The sequence below is a fragment of the Rattus rattus genome, chromosome 8 (genome assembly GCF_011064425.1).
Source record: "Rattus rattus isolate New Zealand chromosome 8, Rrattus_CSIRO_v1, whole genome shotgun sequence".
Taxonomy (NCBI): domain Eukaryota; kingdom Metazoa; phylum Chordata; class Mammalia; order Rodentia; family Muridae; genus Rattus; species Rattus rattus.
This window is the reverse complement of record NC_046161.1, coordinates 56,607,576-56,619,796: the sequence shown is the minus strand read 5'-3', so window position 1 is coordinate 56,619,796 and position 12,221 is coordinate 56,607,576.

The following is a 12,221-nucleotide window of genomic DNA, read 5'->3' as shown; positions in this document are numbered from 1 at the left end:
CTCTGCTTACACAACGGTGATTCTCGTCTAACTCTGGACACACTATAAAACCACTGGAAAAGCATTAATAGTTATAAAGTAGACATTACAAAATATGTCAATTTGACTTTTAAAAGTTCTATATTTTTATTACTTTGGGTTTTGGGGAAGGGGCTGGAATGTGCAGCGTATGTATAGAGGTCAGAGGACATCCTGTGGGAGTCAGTTCTCTCTTCCCACCATGCAGATCCCAAGGATCAACCTCAGGTCATCAGGCTTGGTGCAAGCATCCTTACCCACCGGTCTAATTCACTGGCCCATTTTAACCTTTTCAAGAAAAACCTTTTGATGTGCTCAGAAGAATTTGGGTGTTCACGTGCTATAGGGTGCATGTGGAGGTCTGAGGACAACTTTAAGTATTGGATCTTGGGGCTGGAGAGACAGCTCAGTGGTTAAGAGCACCAACTTGCTCTTCCAGAGGTCCTGAGTTCACTCCCAGCAACCACATGGTGGCTCACACCCATCTATAATGGGATCTGGTGTGTCTGAAGACAGCTACAGTGTACTCATATACAAAAAATAAATTTTTTGGGTTGGGGATTTAGCTCAGTGGTAGAGCACTTGCCTAGCAAGCGCAAGGCCCTGGGTTGGTCCCCAGCTCCGAAAAAAAAAAAAAAAAAAAAGAAAAAAAAAATAATTTTTTTTTTTTTTTTTTTTTTTTTTTTTTTTTTTTAAAGTATTGATCTTGCCTACTTTGGAGGCTGGCCTAGCCTATGGAGTGAGTCCCAAAACAGTGAGTCACAGACAAACCATGTCTTGACAAACAAAACAATAACAACAACCAAACAGAAAAACATTTTTCCTTTATGTTTTATTTTATCTGTAGGGGTATTTTGACTGTATGTATGTCTGTGCACCATGTATATACAATACTGCTGGAAGCAAGGTGAAGGCATTGTATTGGGTGAAACTGGCAGTTGCGACTCTCCATCTGGGTGTTTAGAATAGAACCTAGACATTCTGGGAGAGGGGCCAGTGCTCTTTACCACTGAACCATCTCTCCAGTCTCCTGACACTCTGACTTTAGATCCCTAGGTCCCACAGTGAAGGAGAAAATTGACTTCTGAGAACTGGCCTCTGACCTCACACAGGTGCAGCCCCCCCCCACCCCGTGCTCCCCCACAGTCAGACAATCGTCCAGACACAATACAGCGCGGCAACAGACGGCGCCCGGTAAACAATGAAGACAGCAGACAACTGTGGAGTTAAAGCTATCCCTCGAGCTGGCTGGGGCTGTGTAAATTAATGCTAAGTGCAAACCTATTAGTCAGGCTTTAGTGACCACATAAAATATTAATCATGAGACCATTTTAATGAATGGCGCTGTGTGTGTGTGTGTGTTCTTACCCTATCCCCACGGGAAAAGACAACATACCGACATCGCCAACTGTCCTTGAGAGCAACAGAGTTCGACTTCCCCCTAAACTGTAGCTTCAGCCCAGGGAGGGAACAGAAATGCACTGAACAACTTTTCCTTTCCTTTGGTTTGCAGAGCTGTCCCCTACCACTAATGTCATTAGCTTCAGCACAGGTGGCTATGGATTTCCAGAGGAAATGCCACTTTCTTTTTTATAGTAGACCCATCTAATAGAGATGTGTAAGGTACAAATATGAGTGTGTATAATCTTATACATCGGCCTGGTGAAGTGAAAAACATGAAAAAGAGCAAGGGCGTGAGAACGCACCAGCGATCTCACTCTCCAGCAGGCCAAGACCGGAGCACGCCGAGCCTGAGCCGCCCTCCAGGCTCCTAGACATTTATTTGTATGTGCTTTGCCTGCGTGTATATATGTGCACCGTGTGTGTTCCTGCTTCTTGGGGAAGCCAGATGAGGATGTTGGATCCTCTGGAAATGCAGTTACAGGCGGTTATGAGCCACAGTGATGTGGGTGCTGGGAACTGAACCTGGGTCCAGTGTTAGAGCCGCAAGTCCTTGAGCCTTCTCTCCAGCCCTCTACAGCTGGTAACTTGTTATCCTTTAATCCTCTCTCTTCATGGTCATGCCCAGGGCCAAGCCCATACTCAGTGCTCCTTTTGCACCTGATTCTGTGGGATAGGTCTCCCATCTCACTTGAGGTGTCACAATCAGGGACTTGCAGTTCCCAGAGTGGTTCCTGTGTTGGGCTTGTGCTATAGGCAAAGGAGGTCTCATCTCTTGTGCCTTGGGGACTAAGGAGTGGAGGCCAAAGGCACTCTTTGCCCTGGGGCCCCTCCCTGGACACCAGTGCTGGGAGAAGGCTGTGAACTCGGGCTCTTCTCGCTCCTCTCTAGCGGTGAGGGGATCAGAGGCTGCCTCTGCTTTGTAGTTTTTTAAAGGCTACATTTGTTGCATGCAAACATTTGAATGTTGCCAACTTTCGTACTCACACTGGCTACCGAGAGAGATTTTCACTCACATCTGGGCCCATCAAAGTACAGCGAGAATCCAAAACGGAGAAATGGCTGTTTTCATGTCTACTCTTTCTGGAAAGGAACAGAAGATGCATAATTTCTCATCACAGCAAAGCAGGCAGTTGTTCTAGAATGACAGTTACTGATTCTTTTTCAACTCTGGCAGTGAGTCTGTTGACTTACCAACTTAAAGAAAAAAAACGTTGTCTGCCCCCCCACCCCCACCCCCCCACCCCACCCCCACCCCCACCCCCAGAGCTGAGGACTGAACCAGGGCCTTGCGCTTGCTAGGGCAAGCACTCTACCACTGAACTAAATCCCCAACCAAAACGCTGTCTTCTTACACAGGTACGCATGCAGGTTCCTGCTCTGACTGAAAGGCCTTCTGTGACAAGTAACATCCCTCTAGGTGTTAGTACAAGCAAAGCCTGAGGTGTCATGTTCCGGAACATGGGATGCCTCCAAAATGATAACAGCTCAAAAGGTCAAGAAAGCCATCAAGAAGGGCTCCCAACAGCGCAATCATGGGAAAGCTGAGCTTCAAATTGCACGGTGACAGTGCAGGACTGTAGCTATTGAGTTAAACCGTGAATCCACGCCAACACAAAGGGCCGGAACTGTGACAATTTCACATGGGAACAAAATTTTGCATAGTTTACGATTGCTTTCCTGGATCAGCAGGATAGCTCAGTGAGTAAAAGGACTTGCTCCCAAACTTGATGATGGCTGAGTTTGGTTCTGAATATCTACATGGTAGGAGAAAATTAATTGCCCAAAGTTGTCCTCTGACTTTCACAATCATACCTTGATACACTTGTGTACAATTATATCATGATATATGTGTGTGTGTGTATGTAAAATTTAAATTATTTTCCTGCTTGTTTTTTTGTTTGTTTTGGTTTTTTTTTTTTGTTTTTTTTTTTTTAATTAAGATGAGGTGTGGGTCTATGTTTCTGAAGAAGGCTTGGAAGTCTGTGTGCAGCTTCAGCTGGCTGGCCAAGAATCTACTTGCCTCACTTTTCCTGGTGCTAATATTTCAGGCATGGACCACCATGTCTAGCTTCCCATAGATGTTTATTGGTTTATAAGGAAGTTCCCCCCTGCCCCAACCAATGTCATCTCTTATAGCCCTGGCTTACCTTGAATTCACATATGGCTAGCACCCCAGGTCCAACACTGTGTGCTTCTACATACATACCTCAGCTACGTAATGTGTGATGTCCCAACTCAGAATGACACCATGGAAAATGCCAAACCACAGAGACGAAGAAAGGATCCGTGGTGTTCAGCATTAGGGATGGGAGAGGGTTGGCCGCAGAGAAGAGTTACGAAGGGAGGAATGTTTTCCTTCGATGGAGAACCATCCTTTCTGGCAGAAGAGGTGTCTCGGTGGTTGTGAGTGCTTGTTGGTATTGTAGAAGAACTGGGTTCAAGTCCCGGCACCGTCACGGCAGCTCACAACCATCTACCACAACTCCAGCTTCCTCAGTGGACACCAGGCATGCACATGCGCACAGACACACAGGCAAGCAAAGTCTCACTCACATAAAAATGAAATAAATAAATCTAAAGAAAAAAAATTAGCTGGGTGGTGGTGGCACTTCCTTTAGGCTTATCTAGCACTCTGGAGGCAAAAGCAGGAGGGTCTCTGAGTTCAAGCTTGCCTGGCCTGTGAAGAGAGCTCCAGGACAGCCAGGGCTCTACAGAGAAACAAACAAACAAAAACTGCCCTCTGTCTCGAGGTTAGTGGTGGCAACATTGTGCTGTGCATTTGTCAAAACTTACAAAACTGTGTTCCAAAGAAAAGAGTGAATTTTACTATATAAAATTACTGAAGGGACTCTGGCCGGCCTGAGTGTGGCAGGCCTGGCTCCGGCAGGCCTGGCCCTTCCCCGATTCCTGATGCCTTGCTAAAAGCCTTAGATTGCACTCCTAAAGCTAGCCCTTAAGGTCTATTCCCTTATTTGGTCATTTTCTCCTCCTGAGGCTGACTACCAAAGTCCAGCTATCAAAGTATTAATCCAGCAATCAAAATCCCTCTCTGGCTCACCTAATTAATATGCCCGATACCATTGTAAAGCGCCATTTTCCTATTTCCCATGTCTACCTCTTCTCTATACAGAGGCAATCCTTTGTCCCCCTCCTGGGACAATACCCCCTTTCCCCTTTTCCTTGCCTCTTTTCTTCCTCTCTGTTACTCATTTCTTCTCCCTCAGCCTCTATCTCCTGTCTTTGTCCCTTAGCCCTGCCCTCTGTCCCTTTGGGGCAAATCTCTTGGTGCTGAGAACTTGGTCTTGGGGGTGTCCTGGGCTGATTCCGAGGTTCCCCATAATTTACAATTTTAAAACTTTTTAAAATTTACACTTGTTTGTTTACTTAGTGTTGGGAGAAGAGAGGGTGTGCACACACGCCACATTGAATCCGTAGCAGTCAGAAGACAACTTACAGGAACCGGCTTTCTCCTTCCTTCACATGGGTCTGGGAGATGGATCTCAGGTTGTCAGGTTTAGTATAAACAGTTTTTTTTTTAATTTTAATTTTAATTTATTATTTTTTCTGCTTGCTCAAAAGATTTATTTATTTATTTTATGTACAGCATTCTGCCTGCATATGTGACTGCAGGCCAGAAGAGGGCACCAGATCTCATTACAGATGGCTGTGAGCCACCATGTGGTTGCTGGGAATTGAACTCAGGACCTCTGGAAGAGCAGTCAGTGCTCTTAACCACTGAGCCATCTCTCCAGCCCAGTATAAACAGTTTTATCTGCTCAGCTTTCTTGCCAGCCCCTATGTATAACCAATCCTTTCCTTTCCTTTCCTTTCTCTTTCTTTCTTTCTTTCTTCCTTCCTTTCTTTCTTTCTTTCTTTTCTTCTTTCTTTTCTTCCTTCCTTCCTTCTTTCCTATCTTTCTTTTGTGTTCGTGTGTGTGTGTGTGTGTGTGTGTGTGTGTGTGTGTGTGTGTGTGTGTGTGTCCCCTCAGGGCTCATTTTCAATCATTCTTTGTCTTACCTATCAAGGTAGGGTGTCTCACTGATTAGGACAGACTACCTAGGCAGCAGGCCCCAGGCATCCTCCCATGTCTTCCTCCCCAGCACCAGGACTACAGCAAGTGCCTCTGGGCCTGGCTTTCTCGCTTGGGTTCTAGGGAAATCAGACTCGGGTCTCACAGTTACACAGCAGGAGTTTCATGGAATGGGCTTGCTCTTCAGCTCTTTAACTTAAAAAACAAAATAAAAAAAAATAATTCTATAGTGGAAAACCTCAAAGGCAACGTCTTACTAAAATAATCAAAGTGACCTTTCCAGTAACACGATAAAATGAAACCCTGTAACACCTGAGAAGACTCTGTGAAAACATAGCAGCTGCTTCTTCGAAATTCCTGATGGAGATGCATGACCTGAATATAATCAAGCCGGACCAGCAGAGGAGTCGAAACCGACCAACATTCCACAGAAGAGCTGCCGTTTGGAGCACTCTCTCTGCACATATTTTGTTTCTATGTATATTGAGACAGGGTCTCTTGTATCCTAGACTGGCCTCAAACTTGTTATGTAGCTGAGGATGACCTTAAACTTCTGATTCTCCCATCTCTACTCAGGTTTTGAGATTACAAGTCCGTGTCCCCTTACCTGGTTTATGCAGTGCTCGAGTTAGAACCCGGGCTTCGTGCATGCCCTGCAAGCACCCTGTCAATTCAATCAACTCAGCCACAACTATTACTAAGATCTTTTCTATTGGTATCTCTCTGTGCATGTGCATGTGCATGTGCATGTGCATGTGCATGTGCATGTGACCTTTGGAGGGTCCAAGGGGATATCTGCTCCCCAGAGTTGGAGTTACAAGCAATTGTGAGCTTCCTCATGTGGACGCTAGGAACCAGACTGATTTTCTGTAACAACAGCGTGTGCTTTTACTGGTTTAGCCATCTCTCCAGCCCCTCTATTTAACTAATGCAACTATTTTACACTGGATGTGTTAGTGTATGCTTTTGAGCACAGAACTTGGGAGAGAGAGGTAGATCTCTGTGAGTTCAAGGCCACCCTGGTCTACTCCTCTGGAGTTAGAGCTATAGGAAGTTGTGAGCTGTCCAACATGTGGGTACTGGGAACCAAACTCATGTCCTCCAGAGCAGTGAGTGTTCTTGTCAACTGAGCCATCTCTCCAGCTCCAATTTCCCTTTCTTAACTAAGAATTCCAGGACTGTGAGTTTGCCTTTCAGCTCCTCCAAAGTCGTATTCCACATACTTTAAAGTACTGTTTTTATGCCTAATGCATTTTAAAATTTTCTCCTAAGACTCACTTTGATACATGGTTGATACTAGAGTGCGTTGTTTTATTTATAGGTTTGGGAGATGTTTTTTCTCTGCTTTATCCACTAATTGAATCTATCATTCTATTGATAATTTCTAAATTTGAGCCCACTGCAGTTAACGTATTCTGTAATATTTTTAACTTGGGGGACTGCTGTTCTGGAGAACCTGGGTTCAGTTCTTAGCACCCACATGGCAGCTCACAACCATCTGTAACTCTAGTTCCAGGGGAACCAACATCCTCTTCTGGCTTCCACGGGATGTGCATGGAACACAGATATGCATGCAGACAAAACACCCGTACACACAAAATAATAATTGGCTTCAGGGCTTAGCTTATGTAGGGCAAGCATATTACCACTGAGCTAATCCCAGTAATCTTTAGTGTTTTCCGTGCGTGCGTGTGTGTGTGTGTGTGTGTGTGTGTGTGTGTGCACGCGCATGCATGTGCAAGTGCACGAGCCCGTAGAGTCAAGTCTTAGACATCCCAGAAGGGTGCTGAGTGTCCTCTATTTGCTTTGGGGCAAGCCCTTTCTGAATTTAACCTAGAGCTCATGGGTTTTTGGCTAGGTTGTGGCAATCCTGTCCCCGCTCACCTCACTGATAGGGTTATAGGCATGTGTAGGACTAACCGGACTTTGTTACGTAGGTTCTGGGATCCGAGCCTCCACCCTCACGCTCACACGGCAGCAAGCGCGCTTACCCACTGAAGCCACCTTTCATGTGTTTTTCAGCAGCCGCACTAGCTTTCCTACGTGCTTTATTTAGTCCTCGTTGATAGCAATACTTCCCTACTTGAGTAAGAAGCAGGGACCTATGGATTCCTATGGAGAGCTATGTTATACAATGTTATCATTTTAGCTCCAACTATCTGATACAATTAGAAAACTCAAGAGGAAGACAGCCGATTATCGCCACTTACATATCTCTTTTATCTTTATTTTTTTTCCTGTTTTGAGTTTCTTTTTAGCCTTTCTCCACGGTAGGATTTTAATCTGGGGACTGGAGAGATCGCCCCGTAGTTAGAAACACTTGCTGCTGCCTGTGCAGGTCTGCTGGCATTGCGCAGGTCTGTTGGCATTGCGCAGGGCTGCGGGCATTGCGCACACGCCGTTGGTGTTCATCGTCTGAAAGTATCCTGCTTTGTTTTTCCGTACTAAAGGCTGTCATTGATGAACGCTAAGACTCTGGTTGCTGGGCCTTATCTTTGAGCACCCAAAAGATGGTGTACTGGATTTCTTTTGGCTTTAATTTCTTGTGACAATCCTCTGTCATTCAGATTGTCACCTCCTTATCACTAAAGTGCCATTTTGCGCTTTCCGCTACAACAGGCTTTTTTGTTTCTTGGATTTTTATCTGTATTTTTTTTTTTTTTTATGTGTCTGCTGGGGATTCAAACGCAGGTCCCCATGCTTTCACAGCAAGCGTTCTTACCCTCTGAGTCATCTTTAGCCTCTTGAAATGTCAAATAACTGTTCCAATCTCTTTCCCCTGTGCCTTTCTCCTTTCTGTATCAGCCCCACCTCCACCCGCCCCCCCCTTCACCCCCCCTCCCCCGCCCGTGCATCAGGTCATTTCAAAGCTTCGTCTTAGATCTCATCAGCCTGGGGAAATGCCAGAGTCTGCTTCAGCTGGATTGCCCCAGCCTCTGCCCAGCCCAGAAGTGTGCTGGAAAAGCCAATCTGACTAAACCACATCCAGGTAGCTCTGCTGTTTGGAGAAAATCACTTTCCTTCTATCTTACTGCCGGCTGCCCTCCAGGGCCCTCATACTGCTGTTTCCCCACATTTTGTCGGGAATCATTGCTATTAATGAGACAATTGGCAGAATATAGGATCCTCCTCTACCTGAACGGACTGCGTGAATGCTCTGATTAAAGATAGTTAGAATTAAATAGCAAGATGAAGTAAACCCAACAGATAGCATTAATATTTATGTGTTAATGAGTTTGTTTCTGTGTAACACTTTAGCATTTGTAATGTCTAATAGATTGATGACTTGATTTGCAATTCTATTCGTTAATGTGTCAATGAATGACTGGCTTAAGCCTGTTATTTAATGTCTAAATCTTATTTATTTTACAAACAGTAGAAGAATAATTAAAGGCATTTAAGACATATTTATATTGAACATATTAAATTTGCAAGTATTACTTAGCTGGAAGGGTCTATGCTAATGAGATAATTGGGATACTGACAATGGTATTGGTTGTGTTAAATTTCAAAATTCAATTTGAAATAATTAAGGCATTTAATTAAATTTGTAAATGGGACCAAAAGCAATCCAAGCTCTTTATAAATGATCACTAAAATATTTTTATTTATAGGGAGAATAAGAAAATGATTTATAATTTAAACTGAAACAAAGTTTTGCACTTGTGACTTTACTAAATTGAACAATTAGTTTTAAGCCAGTGTCCTCATGAGTATTTATTGACATAGATTAAATATGCAGGTTCGGAGTCTAAGAAAAGGTTGAACAGGGCATGGTGGCACACGCTTTTAATCGCAGCAGTCAGGAGGTAGAGGAGGGTGGATCTCTGTGTATTTGAGATCAGGTTGGTCTACAGAGCAAGTCCCAGACCAACTAGGGATATATGGATGCTGTCTCAAAACATTAAAAAAAGGTTTAAAATTGCCCAGATTGCAGTTTATTTAAAGCCTGTTATCTATAATTTCCTCTTCTGGAAAATGAAAGTGATGATGCCTCCCTAAAAACATTTCAATATTAATAACTCAAATGCTGGTGATAAGAATACTTACTTTACACATTTAAATTACATTTCAATTTATTATTATCTTCACAGTGTGCGTGTGCACAGCTCATGAGGGAAAGTCAGGGGGAAACTTTTGGAAGTCAGTTCTCTCCGTCCTCCATGTCTGGTGGCAAACGTCAGTTACCCCTGAGCCAGTTCACCAGCCCAGAATAGCTAACTTACTTTAACATTTATTCTATTCTTTTTATTTGTTTTTGTGTAGCTATATTTGTGTGTGTGTGTGTGTGTGTGTGTGTGTGTGTGTGTGTATTGGGGGAGGGACGCACATAACTGTGCCAACACAGAGGCAAGAGGAGGGCATTGGATTCCTTGGAGCTGGAGTTGCAAACTCAGGTCATCAGGATCACATGATAATTCCCTTAACCACTTAGCTACCTCTCCAGTCCCTAACAGCTTACCTGAAAAGAGAGGAGAGGGAGAGGGAGAAGGAAAGGGGAGGGAGAAGAGGGGGAGGGGGAGAGGGAGAAGAGACTAGGCAGGGAATTTTATTTTTTTGGTGAAAGAGAGAAAGGAAAAAACTAGGCAGCCATAGATATGAAAAACAAAACAGAAGCCCAGGAGGCTACTTGACTCCACTTTTCTGTATGCTTATTTGAGTATAGTTATCTCTATATAATTAGGTACATATAGTTATCTATATATAGCTAGCTATGTATAGCTGTCCATCATTTCTAGTTTCCTCCGGATATGTACCTGTTGGGATGCTTGTGTGTTTCCGTGCGTTCATTCAGATGAATTTCAATTGTAGTTAGTGGCAGGTGAGATTATAAATAATTTTATTACTTGATGAGACAAACAGATACACTGAAGGTTAAAAGAACTAAGTGTCCTATGTCACTTTAACAACTTGACTGCAGCAGTGGTCCGGGGCAAAGACCTGGATTTAGTTCCCGCCCAAGAACATTCTTTCATACGAGAGGCTTTACAGGCTCTTCCATAGGTAAGATGGAGTGTCCCGCCCAGTATCATCTATGCAGTGCACGGCTCAGACGAGGTACTGAGGCTTCAGGCAAACCAGTACACCTGCAAATGCCTGATGCCTGTGGAGTGTCAATCACTCGAGGAGGACCAATGAGAAAAGGGCTTACAGTTTGATGTGAATATTTTGCTTGTTGCTTGTTTTGCTTTTTTTTGAGACAGGGTAGCCCTGGCAGTCCAGGAACTTGCTCTGTAGACCAAGTTGGTTTCCAACTCTTGAGGAAACTCTTAAAAATTTTAGCCAATTATTTATGTTTATTCTTTAATATTTTATTTCTATTTATGTCCCTGTGTGGTTTTAGGTACCCACGGAGTTGTTGTGTGACAGATTTTCGTGGGAAAACAACCGTATTGCAACTATTGACTCCAGAATGGGAATGCATGACAGACCAAAGCACTGCGCATGCACGGAAGTCTAAGCGAGCCAATGAGAGTCTGTGGGGTTCCTAGCATGAGGATGGGTGAGCGATTACTTATAGGAAGTAGAGAGGCGCAAACTTGCACAGACAGCTCACAAACAACCAGAGCTCTGCACAGATCATTGCAGTTAGAGGCTACACCTGCGGAGCTCTCTGCACAGCTCTCGAGCTGGAAGGCAGGTCTGCAGTGTGGAAGTCCAGGAATCTCCTCTCTCCACGGTTGGACTGGTCAGAGTCTCCTCCCCCAGCAATTGTTGACTGGTTTTATACTTCTGGTGAGGGGTGATTGTGAGTCGTTCAAGGTTCTGTTTTCTCAGACTTGTGACCACGAGCCACCCTGCACCTTCCCGTTTCAGTCGGAGGACACTGCCCTATAATAGGAGTATAGAAGAGGACTTCGGATCTGGAGCTACCAACCTGAGTGCTAGGAACCAAACTCTAGTCCTCTACAAGAGCAGTACTTGCTTTTAACCGCAGAGACATCTCTTCAGCCCGGAGCTTACCTTCTGAAAAATTAGCCCTAGTCAGTTACACAGCAACAAAACCCACAGCCTGAGCACCCTCGTAAACATCATATTAACGAACAAGACACTGAGTGAGCGGCAGGGAATGACCACTCCTACCCACCTCTCTCAAATGAGAGAAGCCTGCCATACCTGGTCAAATTAGACTAATTGCCAATGGTTCAGATCAGAATTTGATAGTTTATTCAGGCCTAATATAAAGGTATTAAGATATTTCTTTTTAAAAAGATTTATTTATTCTATATAAGTACATTGTAGCTGTCTTCAGACACACCAGAAGAGGGCATCAGATCTCATTACAGATGGTTGTGAGCCACCATGTGGTTGCTGGGATTCGAACTCAGGACCTCGGGAAGAACAGTCAGTGCTCTTAACCATCTCTCCAGCTCCAAGATATTCCTTGAAACTATAACAACAACAACAACAACAATAATATGAAAACATATCTTTTCTCTTGCTCCTCACAGATTACTGCAAGCAGGAGAGCTGGCCCAGCCCCTCTCTTCCTGCAGCACTGAGGAGAGCCTGCCTTATATCTGGCCTGGGCAGCACAGTAGAGCTGGCCCCGCTAGGATGGGTAAGCCTACCCTGAAGGCATGAGAGTGGGGAAGCTGGCTCAGCCCCTTGCTAGCTGCAGCATTAGTTGAACTAGCTGGGGCAGCGCTGGTGAGCTCCTTCTGTTGGCGTGGGAAAGCTGGAGAGCTGATCAGCTCAGTCAGCTACAACCCAGGCCCAGATCCAAGGCTTTGGGTTGCTCCCCAGCCCCACCAGACATCCAACCCAT